This window comes from Phyllopteryx taeniolatus, chromosome 6 (genome assembly GCF_024500385.1).
Source record: "Phyllopteryx taeniolatus isolate TA_2022b chromosome 6, UOR_Ptae_1.2, whole genome shotgun sequence".
Taxonomy (NCBI): Eukaryota; Metazoa; Chordata; class Actinopteri; order Syngnathiformes; family Syngnathidae; genus Phyllopteryx; species Phyllopteryx taeniolatus.
The window spans coordinates 22356623-22374757 of NC_084507.1; the positions used below are offsets into that span (position 1 = coordinate 22356623).

An 18135-nucleotide genomic window follows, 5' to 3' on the forward strand; every position below is an offset into this window, starting at 1 on the left:
AAAAGTATTACCTTTGCCTTAATAAAAAATGTGCATGAACACAAAGTAAAAATGTAACATTGTAAGCACCACAGCACAGACATTTTTTACGATTACTTATTCATTCTTTCTCCCACTTCTAATTTTTTTCTTCCTTTTCTTTTTTTCTTCTCTTCCCTTCTCACCTGACTGCTGTCCTTCTTTTTCCTTCCTTTCTTTCTCTTGCTTCCCAAGCCGAGATTCAAACCTAGAACTGTGAGGCAGACATACTACCAACCACTTGTCCATCATGCTGTCCCCATTTCCTGTGCTTTTCATCATCGATTTGTTTCTAATTTCCTTTGTCTGATTCCTTTCTTCCCTTCTGATCTCCTCTGTCCTTCTTTTTCCTTCCCTTTTTCCTTATTTCTTTGTTCTGTCCGTGCTTTTATTGCTTCCTTTCTATGTTTTCTTCCCAGATACAAAATAAATCTGTAAAGTAGTTGTTCATCCTACCAGTTACTAAATGAGCACACACAAAAGAAAGACTGTAGATGAATTCAGGGATTCGTTTCTAAATAATGGTGCATTATACATGTTTGAATATTTGCTGAAAAAATGTGCAAAGACGGAGAACTGTGTAGTACTGAATTGTGGAGATATAGCATGTTTTTCCACAATTTCAGTGTTCCTGCTTTTGGGGCGTGGCCAAAACTAGCATAAGTCGTCCCTCCCCCACTATATAAGAACTTGTGCACCTTCGTTGGCATCAGCGGTTATCTAGCTCAATTACAAAAGTGCAGTTAGCTAGCTATGCCTACACCCCGAAAATAGATCTATGGATGCCACAATCTACAGAACAGCTCAGTGTTGTTTTTTTTGAATGACTAAGTGTTATGTATTTTGTGTTATTTAGTCCACCATAATATGTTGGAATGCAAAACGTGGGTATATAACTATTAGGAAGTTTGCTTTCAAATGTTTATCATGTATTGTGAGCCATAGGCTGAATTACATGCGCTGCCTTTTTAAAAACATACGCAAGGATGCATGCTACTGTATGTGTTAGCGTGCATGCATGCTACCGTATGTTTTAAGCTAGCGTATGTTTTACCATGCCTGCGCCCAATAATACGGTGCGCCTTATGTATGTGTTAAATACAGAAATAGACCCCGTAACTGAGACTGCGCCTTTTAATACGGTTGCGCGTTATAGTCGTGAAAATACGGTACTTGCCCTTTTGCATTCAAATTGGGCAGGGTTGTAAACAACACTCTTCCCTGTTGTGTGTCAATTTTACAAGACATTTATTTTTACCTTACAATGACTTTAAAATAATTTTCGGAAGAAAGGGATCCACGATTGGTTTGGTTTAAAATGTAAATGCTATTGAAGTAAAACAATTACTTTTGTTTGGGTTAGAGTGGTGGAGTTTGCTTCCAGTCAAAGTGAACAGAACAGATTTGAACGAGAAACCCCAATTTTTCATGAAACTTGTGTGAAATTGCACTTTAGATTAATGACAGTCGTTTCACTTTTTTTCCAGTAAAGCGGAGGAAGAGGAGGAGGTGAAGATGAAGATGTCTCCCTCACGTCCTCCTTTGTATGGACGCTCGTCACTCCTGGCTGGTTAAATGCAGAATAATGGCATCTATTTAAAGTGGCTTGTTTTACATACGCTGCGCCCCTCCAGCGGCCAAATGGAACGCGGCCCATTAGCGCAATCAACATCAACGCGGCCTGACGGCTCAGAACAGCGGGGCACCGAGGAGGAGAAGGTAGAAGGAGGTGTGGAGAAGGATGGATTGAGGGGCTTTGAGGAGGAGAAGGAGTTGAAGGGATGAAGAGAAAAGAGGGGGAAGGGGATAAGGGGAGTAGGTCGAAGGAAAAGAAATGAGAAAAAAGGGAGGAAAGAAGAAGTAGGAGTAGTGAGGATGAGCGAAAAAAAGAGGAATTGAAGGAGAAAGTGTGGTGAAAGATGAATTGAGGGGATTTGAGGAGGAGAAAGAAGGAAGAAAAAGTGAGAAAGAGGAGCAGTAGAGAGGGAAATCTCATTTCTTTGTTTGCAACCTTCTCGGTATTTTCTCCTCACTCCTCTGTTTACAAATTAGGTCCACCCACCAGATACAAAGAGTCGAGGAGATCAACCGAGGAGCTATGATGGATGATTTCTGTAGTGACTTGTAAATATGTACAGCGGCTTGAAAAAGTCTACACACCCCTGTTCAAATGCCAGGTTTTTGTGTTATTTGTGAAACCAAGCTAAATCTTTTCAAAACATTTTCCACCATTAATGTGACATATAACCTGTACAACAACACAAAACAATTTATTTTAGAGAGGAGAAGTAAAAATAAACAACCGAGATAATGTGGTTGCACAAGTGTGGACACCCTCATATAACTGGGGATGTCGCTGTGTTTAGAATGAACCAATCACATTCAAACTCATGTCAAATGGAAGTCAGCACAAACATGCACCATTTAAAGTGTCTCTGATTAACCCAAAATAAAGTTCAGCTCTTCTGGTAGGAGGAGAAGAAGAAGAGGAGGATCAGAGGAGAGGGGAGGAAGAAGTGAAGAAAGTAGAAGGAAGGAGAGAGGGAAAAGGTGAAGGAAGGAGTACTGTAAAGGGAATGTGGAGAAGTGGAAGGGGGATGAAGGGAAAAGAGAAAAGGAGGAAGACTGGGTGAGACAGATGGGAAGAGGAGTAAAGAGGAGGAGAAGAAGGGGTAAGGATGGGAAGAATGACGATGAATAGCGGAGAAAGGTGGGAAGGAGAAGAGGAGGAGGAGTCTGAGGAGAAGAAGAAGAAGGATGGAAGGGGAAAAAGTTAGAAAACGGAAAAGAGTACAAAGGAGTTGAGGAGGTGTCGGTTGAACAAAATGTCTCCTGTCCTTAAAAAAAAATCAACAACAACAGGAGTTAGACATGACTAAAACATGAGTTGAAGATGCTTTGTTACTGATCATGTTTTCATTTCAAAACATCATCCCCTTCAATTATTCAAACATTAATTTCCTACTGTGTACACAATAAAGACACTAAACTATAATCACATTACACTATGCAGGCACTATAAAGACAATATGTATGTACACTATATACAGTACACACTGTATATAAACTATAATGACGCTATACCTACTATATATTTACACTACTGAGACGACTGTATATACACATACACTATATAGATGTATACACATGGTACAAACTGAGTATGTGTCGTGGTAATTAGTAAAAAGTGTGTCTCGCGATCGTAAGAAAGAAAATGACAGTTCATGGAGTGAATGACGAATGCCGTGGAAAAAAAGCCTCTGACGTTTTTGTTGTTTTAGAATTTGTGGTGTAACAAAAGCAAAAATATACTAGCGTGAAAGTCACTCTTCTGTTTGACATGTTTATTTTCATAAAAAGCTCCTTTTCTCCCCTTTTTGGGTCAGAAACCACTGTTTTTGGTCAAACCAACCTTTGTCTACTGCTGATTACTAAAGAATGGAAAAATCTAGAAACACTTTTTTTTTTTTTTTTTTTGTTTTCCCCTCTGGTGAAAGAAGAAAGTCTACCCTTTTGGTTTTAGTGGGTTCGGTACTTATATAGTCACAAAAGACAATATTCTTTGGGTCTCGAAAGATCAGTCAAATGCTCCAAAACAGCTGGCAATATGGGGAACTTTGCTTTGAAAACAGTGAATGAGTTAAACAAGGTGGTCTCCACCACTTTAACACCTGTTGCAAACAATCTGTTACAGCGAGCACGCACTTTACCACCAGCTGATAGATCTTAGCAGATCAGTATATACAGTACACTATCCAGACACTATATAGACACACGCCAAAGGGAGAGGGTGAGCGCTACATCTATTTAGCTAGCGCGTTAGCACAAAGGACCATCAACAAGGTAAAGCAGCCCCTCCATCACACTTGCCAAGCGCCACTCATCCTGGTCGCCTCAACAAAGTCAAACCAATGCACGCGTAAGTCGGCTTGCTGGAGCGTACGGGAAGACGAAGACGGGATGTTCAAAAAGGCGAGCGCTGACGGCAGGGACGCGCACGTTAGCGCTTTCACGCATGTTAACTTGACGCTTGTCTGACACGAAAGGAGCGCTGTCGTAAGGATTGTGAGGACGCGGGCCGCCTTTTGTCACTTTGTGTCTGCTGCATTTTTCATGCGGCGAGGTGACAACGGAAAGCAAAAAGTGAAACCCTCCAGGCAGGGCCTGCCTCTACACACCAAGGAGCTCATGAATACGAGTTTGGCGAGGTCCAGGATGCCCGCGGGGGTACTTCCTGTGGCCCGTTAAGTTTGAGACTCAATGAACATCAGTGCAGATGAGTCTCGGGGCCAAACCTTAATGCAAGCTGACTTCCCATAATGCACTCCTCATTAGCCACGCCTTCAACTGACCGAGCAGGACATGAATAAGACGTGATCACTTTACTCACTACGGTTGTCCTATGTTGCTCCTACGCTGATTCTGTTTCTTCTATGTTGGTTTCTTTGATGGTTCTGTTACTCCTGCTATTTGTGGGTTCTGTGATGTTTTCTGTTGGTTCTGTGATGGTTTTGTGTCAGTTCTATGTTGGTTCTCTTATGGTCCTCTGTCCTATGTTGTGGTCCTGTGTGGACTTTGCGATTTTTCCGTGTTGGTTCTGTATTTTTTAGGTCTGTTCTTTGATGGTTCTGAGTTGGTTCTGCAGCTGTTATAGGTTGGTTTCATAGTTCTTCTGCGTTGGTTCCGTGATGTTTCTGTGTTGGTTCTATGTTGGTCCTGGATTAGTGCTGTAATAGTTTCGAGCTGGTCCTATAATGTGGTTGCACCTAACTCTGTGTTGGTCCTGTGATGGGTCTATGTTGATACTGTATTGTCATGTTGGTTCCATGATAGTTGATAGTAGTCTTATATTGTTACTCTGTGGGTTCTGTGTTGAATCTGTATTGCCTCCGTAACAGTTCTGTGTTGATCTTTTTCTGGTTCTGTATTGATTCTCGGCTAGGTCAGTGTTGGTTCTATGTTTATTGGTTATCTGTGTGATGGTTGTCTATGTTGCTTCTGTGTTGATCCTGTGTGGTTTCTGTTTTGATTTGATTCTAGTTCTAAGTTGCTTCTGTGTCGTTTCTGTGCCATTCACCTTTGTATTGTGTTGATGCATGTTACTTCTGTGATGATTCTATGTTTATTCTGTATTGTTCTGCGTTGGTTACGTGTTGATTCTGTGCTGTTCCAGTGCTACCTATGTTGGTTCTCTGTTGAGTCCATGTCGCTGTTGTGATGGGTCTAATTTAGTTTCACATCATATTGTGTTCAGTCTTCAGATACTCCTCTGCCTTTCACAAACTTGACAATAAACATGCACAAAAAGTGTCCTGCTGGAGTCTAAACACTGTTGTTGAAGTTCATCTTGACAAACCTTCACATCAACTCAAGCCAAATAAGCGGAGAAAGTGAAAGCTGCTAAAAAGTCTTTTAACATCAGTGTGTACATGTTTGTGTACTCATCTTTGTGTCACACCGACAGCTTTTCACCACGCGGGAGGAAGCAGACGCGAACCGACTGCTACTTGATGTTATTCAGCATGAAGACGCTGTAGGAATAGATGAAGAAGTAGCTCCTGCATGCAGTCTTACCGGAGGAGCGTCAATTAGCAAAGGGAAGGAAAACAAGATGCCTCAGGGGGAGGAAGAGGGGGTGGGAGGTGGGAGGTGGAAGATGGGTGATGGAATGACGGGAAGGAAATAAATGAAAGATACACAAGAAAAGGAAGTAAGCTTACGCCAACTGATATTCATTAGGGGGACCAAACATCAGGCATCACTGTGTTTATTATTACAATAAACTCCACTATATTGGGGTTCATCTTCCGTGGCCCCACTTTGCCGCCCACTTTTAAGCATCAGTTTTTTATGGGTATTTACAGTATACAGGCAAGTCTGAATTGAGAGTTGCACACCTTGTGTAGTGTTGTATGATCTGTTTGTTTGTATGTGTTGCCTCTTCGTGTGTGTTATAATAGCAACTATATTGCATCTTACTGAGGAGTTGTGACCATCTCCTCTGTCTCCATGTACAGTGGACCCCCGCTAGATGTGGGGGAAAGGGACTGGGCCAGACCACGAATAGTGAAAATCTGTAGATAAATGGCAGCCATTATACTGTAATTGCATTGAAATATATTTTGAAAAATAAGTCGTCGTTTTTTTAAAACCCAAACAATTTTTTAATAAGCGGGAATATAGTGCCAATAAGCATTTTTGGGGTTGACTCGTCCCATAAAAAAAAAAAAAGAAACAATTTTTAAAATGTGAAAAAATATTTTTAAAAATTGAAAAAAAAAGAAAAAAAAAGCCGCGAATAAGTGAATCCGTGGGTGCCGAACGCGAGAATGCGGGAGTCAACTGTATATCTGCATGCTTGTATTATACGGCCCCTAGGTGGCCATGATGTACACAACAGAAGGAGCCCCACAACGAAAATAAATTCATCAAGATGCAAAAACTGTTAAACTCCTTAAATGGTATTTAATTATTTCATTACTATATGTTTTTATAATGCAAAATATGATTGAATGTTATTTTTTTAAATTAAAAATCACACTACAAAAATGTTTGACTGAAACTGGCATCTCAAGGCACCACTATATAGGTTTTGGTTGATCAGTGGAATACGACAAGACAGTATAAAAGTAATGGAGCATTACCACAGAATAATTTTTGGGTCAAAATGTCATTTTGTCTTCATCAATCTCTCCCTACATTTTCTTCAACTTATATGGGGGTCAGCTCGCAGGGATTGAAAACCATTTTAATTTGCTGCAAATGCACCTGTGTGTGTGTGTGTGTGTGTGTGCATGATTGGCAGGGTGAGATGCATTGCCATGGCAACTCACAGCGACACAGGTGTCCCCACGGGAGCTTGGTGCCATGGCGACACTTCAAGTTGTCGTGAAAAGCACTCTCACTTTGCCCTATGCGTGTGTACGTGTGTCGTGTGTGTGTGTGTGTGTGTGTGTGTGTGTGTGCAAAGCTAGCAAAAGTGTACGTATCCCTGTAGAAGTTACAGTTAGGTCACGTCGCAGGCTGGTGAGCGTTGAGACGAACGCGCTAAAATCTCAACCAGCAAACAAACACGTTTCTGTTGGTGAACTGGGCCCTCCATCTGGTCTGTGAAATCCAGTGGACAGAGGCCTGCCGCATCCTAATTAGCAACCTTATAGACTGGCCTACTTTACACACTCTCATAGAAAGGCAAAGACCTGCAGGCACACACTTAATTAAACCTCATTCGCACTGCTGACGATGAGCAATGCAGGAAATGAAAATAATAATAATTAAAGCTGCATGCTTTTTTTTCCATGGTGAATCCTCAAAGTGATCGTCAAACTTGACATCATGCTCTATCCACATTAGGCAGCAGACCCAACTCAATTTTATTTATCTAGCACTTTAAGACTAACTGCAGCTGAATCAAAGTGCTGCACATAAATCCAAATCGAACATAAGGCATTTGAAATACTGCATAATTTAGAAACGCTAAAAAAAATAAAGTTAAAACAATACAAAATAAGGAGGAGTTTGTCAAAGAATGAGCCTCTGAATGGCTGCTTCAAACCAAAATGGCCGACTTCCTGTTCAATTTCAGGCATAGGTCTTTGAGTCTTTTTTATTGACAAGTTCTACCAATTTGGTGTCAGTCGGTGAAGCTGGTGTCCAGGCCACAGTTTTTAGATGATGATCAAACTTTGATGCCAACTTCTGCCCACGTTAGATAATGTAGACAAGACAAAAACAACAACAACACAAAAACAAAACAACCATTTAGTGTGGCCCATGTGCCTAGGATACCTGCTTCCAATTGGGGCAAAATGCACCTATTGAATTTCGCTCACGGGTTCATGTGACTTTTTCGTGCGTCCCGTCATGATAGGCATGTCCAGCCAATTTGGGGTTGATTGACGAAATTGGTGATGGTGCTAGTTTTTTTCCAACTTTTCAAATCCTCAAAATGATCATCCAATTTCGACACCATGCTCTGCCCCCGGTAGACAGTAGAGACAAGAAAGCGTGGCAATTTAGCTTTGCCCATTTATCGAGTAGACCTGCTTCCAATCAGGGCTCATTTTGGCAAATACCCTTATTGGAGTTTGTCAATGGAATTTGACCAAATAAGCAGCTTAAAACCAAGATGGCCGGTTTCCTGTTTAATTTAGGCCATTTAGTGGTGTCGTGTTATGACAGACATATCAGCCCGATTTCGAGCCGATCCGTCAAACTGGTGTTAGAGGCTAATTTTTGCCAACTTTTTACGGGGCGCTACTGAGTGACTTTTTGGGGGTTAGCCTGAAATGTGTGTTTCACATTTAAGGTGGACTATGTGAGTCACCTGCAATTTGTCACTCAAATGTGGAGTGTGTTTGATTGATGTCATCAACCATTGTTGTTCTTATGGCTTTTTCTTATGACGTGTGTGTTTACGTGCAAGTGTGTATGTGTTTGCATGCATTTAAGTCTGTGTATATGTGCTTCCCTGACCGCCAGTCACCCCCCCCCCCCCCCCCCACACCCCCCCGTCTATGAGATAAGAATCCTGGCGGAGACTCTCTGGAGGAGCGTGCAGGCCAAGTGAGGAGCAACATGAAAAGTCACTTAGGTCTGCAGGTTGTGGCTAGCGTGGAGAAGATGCACTTTTATGGCAGACTTTAACAAGAAAAGCAGAAGAATGAAAATGAAAAAAATGGAGGAAAAGATGATGTGAAAAGGAACCCAAAACACAGCATCATAATGACTTCTTTGTTGTCTCTTTCTTGGTGACCAAAATACTCAAAACATCTGCAAACTCCAACCACCGTTACAACAAAACAAACAAACAAACAAACAAACAAAAAACATTGGTAAATTAATGTAAATCAAAAGTAATCACTATTAGCTATGTAAAGGCAGATGTTTTGTATTGGGTCGCATTGGATTGTGTACCTAATGAAGTGTCCATCAGTTTGACACATTGGTGTTGCAGAGCGATTTTCAGAAAGCAATAAGAAAGGTAAAAAAAAAAGTATAATAAAGTATAAAAACACAACATAGACTTCTTGTCTAAATCTTATTCTAATTATATACACTACGTCCATGAAACGTCAATAAAGGATAACAAGTGAACTCTCATTTTCTCTCCCATATTCAAAGCTCTGACTCTTTTCTTACAGATCTGAGCACTGTGCTGTGATAATGAGCCTTTAAATGAAATATGGCCACTGAGGAAAAATGATGAGGCGGTTGCATCAGTATCGTTATTGTTCTATTCCTGGCAAACACATTCACATTCACATTCACGGAGCGAAGCTACGCCGGGGCCTGCGGTGCCCCTGATGAAGCCGCTCAGGAGGACCCTCAGCTCCAGTCCGCTTCAGCTTCACACGCCTCATCTCTTATCGACGATCAATGGTTGCGTGGCCAGATAAGTGGGGAAGGAACATCAAGACGGAGACCAAAAGAGGATATATTGAAGGAACCAAAACAAACAAACTGAAAAAAACAAAGAGGAAAAAAAACATTTGAAAAACAAAGCAGGAAAATTGTGATGTCAAAGAGAGAAACGGATGGGAAAGGCATCATGGGAAGTGGGGCAAGCGGGCGGGTCGAACGGGATTTACCGATAATTCACGGCATTTGTTTTAATCACCTTCGAGGAACAGACCAGTGGAGACCGTCTCTACAGAGGCCAGTTGATGTGTGTGTGCCGAGTTGTGCAAGAGTTACACCAGGAGATGAAACTGGGAAGTAAACACGAAGAAGAAGCACGAAAAAAACTTCATCCATCCATTCTCAAGACTTTGAGATCGACAGAGGAACATAATCGTTATGTGTATGGTGTCCTGTGTCGAGATTATCGGCGCACACCACACACAATACTACCAAAACTGTTAAATGCCTGATTTTTTTTTTATCGTTGTGTGCAGTCAGTCATAGATTAAAATATATATATGTATTTTTTTTAAAGATTTTAAAAATCCTTGTGTGTGTGCCAGGCCTTAGTTTTACAAAAGGCCCTCTTGAGACTTTTTCGTGGGTCTACTCATGATAAACAGGTTTGGCAAATTTCATGTTGCCGAGTGAAATTGGCTCTGGGTTTTTTGTTTTTCATTCCAGGAGTGCTACCCAGCTGAGATGCTTGATTTTGATGGATCCCTGGAAATGACCCCATAAATGGCCACTTCAAACCAAAATTGCAGACTTGTTCTGTCTTTTCGGGCACGGCTTCTTGATATCGGCGTGCCTCCCAAATTTAATGTTGCTGAGTAAAACTGCGTTCGGAGGCTGAATTGTTGAAGATTCCGTGGGGCGCTACTTAACTAGCGTACCCAACTGGACCAAGCTTGGGGGAGGTAGTGGTAGAGGTTTGTATCGCGTTTCCAGAGGAGTCCTGGGAGGATGAGGATGAGGAGGATCCGGGATATGCGCTTTGTGTGCAGTGTGGTCACAGCGCCCGAGGAGGAAGAAGAATCTGGTGCGATGCGCGAGAGGAGCGGGGCTGGTCTGAATTATGAATATCTGAGGACTTTTGTCGACCATTAAAAAATAAAGTGATAAATGTTTAATGCGGCGCCTCGTCCATTATTGATGGCGCAGCACGCTGACAAGTGTGTGAGCGCGTCCGCCACAAGCGTGTCACGTCGTTTTACACGCGTGTTCTCCTGCGAGACACTCTAATCACTATCCTTGATAACATGCTAAAGGTTGCTATGCCAACATATAGCAGCATACCAACGTAAATATAGAAAGTGATAAGGCAGATTGGTAAAGATTTTACTGGTTTCCATGTAGTTAGCTACAATTTATAATGATAATTATACAAAATGTTAACATGCTAACGGATAGTGTGCTAACATATAGCATGATAGCAACCTGAGTACAAAAGGCACAGAGGCAGTTCGACAAGAATTTGACATCATTCTTTGTCGTCTGATACTATTTCGAATTGACACAATGCTAACATGCTAACGGTTGGCATGCTAATATATGGCAATATAGTGACCTGAGTACAAAAAGCACTAAGGCAGCAGAGAACTCAGTACTTTTAGACGACTAGGACTTATTTAACGTGTGTGTGTGTGTGCATGTGCGTGCGTGTGTGTGTGTTTGCTTGTCAGCTTTCAACTTTGGTGAAGGGATTTCCTCCGCGTGACTCAAAGGGAATTATCTCTGGCCGTCATCTGCAGCGACAAAGATGCATTGATACCACAGTGTCACTGCGCACATTCTTTCATGTTGTGTGTGTTTTCCAGCATGTTTGTTCATTTTTGTCTGAGTGTCGTATTCACTGCGGGCCTCTGTAAATCGTCACAGTCCTTTGATGATCCCGACAAAGGCAGACCGAGTGTGGTCATTTGGTTATTTCAAATTTAAAAAATCGGCTAGCATACCAACTGTTGGCATGTTATCTTTTTACCAATTGTAGTTTCAAATAGTACCCGACTAAAGGGCATGACGTAAAACCCTTATAGATGTGTGTAAGACTTTGTAATTAGGTTGCTATGGTGCTTTATGTTAGCATACCAACTGTTAGTAGGTTAGCATTTGAGCAACTCCCAATTGAAATAGTACCCAAATACAGGAAGATATGTAAAATCCAAAGGATTCGTCTTGCTGTTTTCTCTATCGAGGTTGCTATCTTGCTGCATGTTAGCATTTTATCAATTGCCATTTGAAATGGTACCCGACCTCAGTGCACCTCATTGATCTGGAAAGCTCTTTTTGTAGTCAGTTAACTATCTTGCTGTATGTTAGTAATTTAACTGTTAGCATTTTATCACTTGTCATTTGAAATAGTTCCTCACTCCAGAGAATGATGTAAAATCTTTGCGGATCTCGCTTAGTGCTTACTATACTCAGGTTGCTACTTTCCTATATGCCAACATACCAACTCTTCATATGTTAGCGTTTTGGTAATTCTAATTTTAAATAGTACCTGCATACAGGGCACAAAGTAAAATCCTTATCTGTTTCAGTGCTTTTTTTTTTTTTACTCAGATTGCTATCTTGCTCGTTGATATATTTTAACAGAAAAACTGTTAGCATGGTAGCATTTTATCTATCTGAGTAGGTTTTAGTACTTTATCACGTCCGCTGCGGTATGTGATCTTCCCAAATTACACGACACATATAAAGCAACTGAAAGTGCAGGGAAATGAATTATGTTCGATTACAATGAAATGCAACTATTAATAGGAGGACTTGATGTAGAAATGATGACACATACACACACACACAAATATGCAAATCCAGTGTGCACACTAAAACACAAATAGAGGAACACAAACTGTGATGAATGGAATTAATCCACACTGAGTCTGTTATCAACTTTGATGCACTTGTGAATCTCTCTCTCGCGCGCGCACGCACACACACACACACACACACACACACACGCTCAGATTTGTTCCATTGTGTGAACAAACAGTAACACACATCCAATGAACAGCAGCATTCAGCCAATTTGCTCCAATCTTGTAAAGCTGCTCCGTGTGTTTGTGTGTTGGGTGGTCTCCTGAGTCCTGTCATGGCTTAAGTCCATTGTAGGCGATTGTGAAGTCTTTGCCACAAAGCACAATGTTGAACCTCAAATGGTGTGTGTGTGTGTGTGTGTGTGTGTGTGTGCGCGCATGTGTGCATGTGACTTTTGAAATATGATTTCATAAACTAAACGAGATGTTGCCACAAACTGGAAAAAAAGTTAAGTATTAAAAATGTGCAATCTAAAAGTGACAAAGAAAAAGAATACAAATACAAAAATGCAAATGAATCTCATGTCTGTGATCCTTAGCTCTTGATACATAGTTTTTGCTATGCCAACTGTTGGCATGTTAGCATTTTAAGAATTCTAATTTTGAAATAGCACCCAATTACAGAGCATGATGTTGAATTCTTAGCGTTCTGCCTTAGCGCTTTCTCTACTGAGGTTGCAACATTGCTATATATAAGTGCGAAGGGTGGGCATCTTAGCATTTCATCAATTGTTGAAAAAGTACCAGATGACAGTCCTCTATGTACAATCCTTATTCCTCCTAAGCACTTTTTGTACTGTTGTAGTAATGCTTTGTTAGTATACCAACTATTAGCATGTTAGCATTTTATAAATTCTATTTTTTTTTTTAAATAGTATACAGGGTATAAATGTAAACTCCTTGTAGATCTGTTTTAACGCCTTTTGTACTCTTGCTATACGTTAGCATTTTTTCTGTCGTCATTAGAAATGGGATCCGGCTATCTGACAGGATTACTTATTGAGCTGCCTTAGCGCTTTTTGTACTCAGGTTGCTATCCTGCGATATTGGAGCATACCAGGTGTTATCAGGTTCAAGTTTAATTTATAATTTAAAACATTACCTAACGACACGGCTGGATATAAAATCCTTAACAATTTTGCCTTAGCACTTTTGGAAATCATGATGTCAGTTTGCTATATGTTAGCATACCCAACTGTTAGCATGTTAGCATTTGATCTGCTCTTATTTGAAATACCTGACTACAAGGCACTAAGTAAAATCTTTATCGATCTGCCTGAGCGCTTTCTTCACTCAGTTTGCTTCGTGTTAGAATACACAACTGTTAGCACGTTCTACCTACAGTATCTGAGTATGCTTCAGAGGCATGAGATGTTCCCAAAGTGACATTGCAGGTCAACGCAATAGCATTGAAGTCATATGTATGATGTACAATAAAACAACTAGTTGAGACAAGCGTCAGCTCGCCGCACCGTCTCAGGAGAAACATCTGTGAGTGAAAACATCAGAAGTGACCAAAGTTGCAGTTTTCCTTGTTGTTTTATTTTTTTTCCCTCCCTGTTTCACTTCAGTGTTCTCATTATGTCTCACTTCATCCACTTCTCAGCTCCTGTTGGACTCCACGACAGAGTGAAGGTGACTCACATCCTTGAGACAGTTAAGGAAATGCTAACGCTTACCTGACTCATCAACTGCACTGATGGGACGCAAATCCACGCGCGCACGCACACACACACACACACACACGCGCGCGCACACACACACACCCCTAAAACTCAACTCATTAGCTGCTATCTTGCTGCATACCAAACGATAGCATGTTATCATTTTATCGATTGCCACGATGTAGGGCACAATGTAAAATCCTTATTGATCTGAATGAGCACTTTCGGCACTTTGGTATCTAGCTGTATGGTTGCATACCAATTTTTAGCTTGTTCGCATTTTATCAACTGTAATTATGAATATTATCTATTTATCAGGTAACATGCAAAACCCTCAATCCTTTTTTAAATAAGGTTGTTATCTTACTTTATGGTAGCATAGCAACTGGTAATATGTAAGCATATCATCATTTAAAATAGTACCCTAGGGTATGGTGTAAAATCATTATGGGTCTGGTCTGCCTTAGTGCCTTTTGTACTCAGTATGATATCTGGTTATATGGTAACGTACCATCTGATAGCATGTTAGTATTCTATCAATTGCCATTTGAAATTTAGTAACAGACTATGTATGTATGTTAGCATTTGATCAATTATAATTTGAAATAGTACCCGAATTCAGGACACAATGTAAAACGCTTTTTTTTGTACTCAGGTTGATATCTTGCCATGCTAGCATGTTAACATTTGATCTATTGCCATTTCTATCATGTCAAATATGACCTGACTACAGGGCACGATGTAAAATCTCTTCCTTCATTTCCCTTATTTGTACTCAGGTTCCTATCTTGTTGCATGTCATCTGTTAGCGTGTTAGCATTTGTTTAAGTGCCAGTTTAGATAGGACCTAAATGCAGGTCATGATGTCAAAATCACTCAGGTTGATATCTTGCTGTGTGGTAGCATACAAATTGTTAGTATGTTAACATTTTATCAATTGGGATTATGATTGGTATCTAATTACAGCATAACATCTAAAACCCTCATTATTCTATTTGAACCTTTTTATCATTTGAAACAGTACCTGACTACAGGGCATGATTTAAAAACCCCTTCGGCCTGTCTTGGCACTGTTTGACCTCAGGTTGCTATCTTGCTCAACGGTAACATACCAAACTGTTGGCACATCAGCATTTTATCTCCTGCCAGTTGAAATCACGGATTACAGGGCAGGAGAGCGCGTGGATGACACGTAGAAGCATCACACCACACTGTTGCAGCGCAAGCTCCCTGAGGAGAAGGCGACACCAGGAGGAACTTGTCATGTAGCCCAGACGACAGAGAACGCTCCTCCATTATGAAGGAACGCAATCTCAGTCAGCCGGTCGGGGAGAGACAGAGCAGCGACAAAAAGGCAGGAAAAGTCTAACCGCATCCATTCCCTCATATTCAATGTGTTTTGACTGCTTTTCGCCAAGCCAGAGAAAAGATGAAAAGTGCAAAAGGAGAAAGATTAATGAAAGGTAGACAGAAAAGAGGGGGGTGAAGATGAGGCGAGGTGGGTGAGAATGGGAAGAAAAGGGGGTGAACGGATGGAAGTAGATGACAAGATGGAGGAGTAAATGAAGAGAGGGGAAAAGAAAAGAAGGATGTAAAGGGGAGAAAGAAGAGAGAGAGAATGCGGAAGAGCAGATGACTGGACAGGACGAGGAACAAAGGGACTATGAGATGTGGGGAGAAGAGGTAAGAAGAATGGAAGGGAGGAGAAGAATGGAGTAGTAGTAAAAGAGAAGAAAGCAGTGATAGATGAGAGAAAGTGGTGAGAGGAGAAAGAAAAAGAGTAGAAGAGGTGAGTTAGGGAGGAGAAATGGAAGGGGTTGGTAAGAGGAGAAGAAAGTCAGAGGAGTAGTTGGATGGAACAGGAGGAGGTGGGAAAGCAGGAGTGGAGAGAAGAAGAATGGAGATGAAGAAGAGAAGAAAGCAGGAGGAGAGAAGATGAGGAATGAAAGGAGAATTAGATGAGAGAGGTAAAAATCAGGGATGAGGAGCTCATGAGTGAAAAGGAGAAAAGGGAGAGGGGAGAAGAGGAAGAAAAGAATGGAGAAGAAGAGAAGAAAAATAAATCAGGATAAAGGAAACCAAGGAGGGGAGCATGAGGAGAGGAAAAGCCCCAAAAGAAGGGAAGGGGAGGTCAAGAATAGGAGGAAGGGCTGGATGGAGAGACTGGAGGAGGAGGAGAGGAAAAACAGAAGAAAAGAATGGAAAAGGATACAAACGGTAGAGTCGAAGAGGGGAACTGAAGAAAAGGGGTGAGGAGAAGAGAATAAATGGAGAGAATCAATGAGATGAAGTGAAGAATACAAAAGATGGCTGGAGGAGAACAAACGAAAGGAGTGAATCAGAGGAGGAGGTGAAGAATATGAGGATGAAAGATAAGAGAACATGTTTCCAGCCTCCGATGAACTGTGTGCGTGTGATGCAAGCCTGGCGGGCGCTGCTGTAATCGGGGCTGGATGGACATCGGCGCTAAGAGTTGCAGCAACCCTGCAGGCTACACACACACACACACACGTTATTATTTTGTGGGTGTTGACATAACTTGTCCATTCTTTCACTACACTCACTCTTACCATCCTTTCTCCTCCTCTTCTTGTTCGATCCTCCACGCAGCTCCTTGTTTTTGCTTTGTCGTCTCCACTTCCTTCTCCCCTCCATCCTTCCCTTCTCTTCTCTTGCTTTTCTCCACTTCCTTCTATTTCCTTCCTAGAGTTTGCATTCATGTCTTCACTTCCTGGTCTCCTCATGTCTTAAAACTTCTTTGTCTCCTCTTCTTTGTCTTCACTTCTTTGCGTGCATTTCCTCATCTCTTTCCCCCCCCCCCGGTCTCCTCTTGTCTGCAATTTCCTTGTCACCACTTTCACCTCCTCATTACTTTTGCTTATCCTCATTTCCTCATCTTCACTTCCTTCCTCTTTTCCCATTTTCCTTTCCTTTCTCCTCCCATCTTCTTCTATATCACTATCATTTCCCCCTTCTCCTCCTCTGTGTTTTTCACACCTCAGTTGAGAGTGACGCTTGATGGGAAATGTCTTCGTTTGCGGCTAATCAACACTCACTCATACTCGAATTAAAAAAATAAATAAACAAATCAAACTCCAGCATCCTTCCTCATTAATTTGCACTCCTCTCTCTCTCTCGTACGCTCTCTCAGATAATTACGAATGCCTTTGATCTGCCCGTTAACCCCCCCAAAGCCCCCCTTGCCCCCCTGTTAACGCTTCAATTAGTCAGCAGCCATTCAGGTTAGGATTGATCCCAGCCCACCAGACTCTTAATGGATTTAATTAAAGAGACAGGCCTGGTGTGTGTGTGTGTGTGTGTGCGCGCGCGTGCGTCGGAACAGTGGGGCTGAACGGGGGTTACCATGGAAACGCTACTGCTGTAACTCACATACAAAATAAAAATAAAAACACACAACAGTCCAAAATAGTTTTTGGTGTAAATTATGAACGAACGCGTCGGCTTGATGTTTCCTCGCCGCAGCAAGTGATGTCACATTTATTATGCGCCGGCAAGATGGCGTCTCGAGCGCACAAATGCGACGACGCAAACACGGGCGGAGCAGCATACTGAGCTTTAACACAGCGGACGACATGGCCTATGGAAAGCCATTTGAGCATTTTTATTCAGTGTCCTTGATATCCATCTTAAGGTCCATGTACTAGTACGCTCTTTGTATTTACTAGTAAGACAATTCAGCACAAACGTAGAACAACTAGGGCCTCTGGCAGAACGACTGTCATACTAGTGATTTTTTCAACTACTAGTAGGGAAGTTGCTACCACTATTTTTCAGACAGATACCAGTATGAGTATTGACTTTAGAGTATGCACAGATACAGAGTACCAATACCACGACTACTATTGATACATCAAATTTCAATCAACACAAAGTCAGATTTTTGTTGTTGTTGTCGCTTTAAGTATCACTGGCTGGTATCAGCAGACCTCACGAGTACCCGGTACCTTGAAATAAGGCCAATATTGTCCTGAGACCGATACATGGTATTGGTACCTTCCCATCCCTAACAACTAGAGCAACTTAAGGCCTACTAGTATGGAATTAAACCTGAGTAGTAAACTACTGGGTTGCACTAGTAACATTACTAGGCCAAACTAGTAGGCATGTCTGATGCACTAGTAGGCTATTTGACCCTATTAGCAGAGTCAAATTGAGCACTAGGAAAAGGATGAGGCGCTGTGGCGACCCCTAAAGGGACAAGCCGAAAGGAA

The 18135-nt window shown here is 41.5% G+C and overlaps 1 protein-coding gene across 1 annotated transcript in view; it reads right to left on the reverse strand.

Annotated features, from left to right (window-relative positions):
* The window catches only part of si:dkey-22o22.2 (neural-cadherin), a 108134-nt gene that overhangs the window by 63714 nt on the left and 26285 nt on the right, over positions 1-18135 (reverse strand). The window lies entirely within an intron of this gene.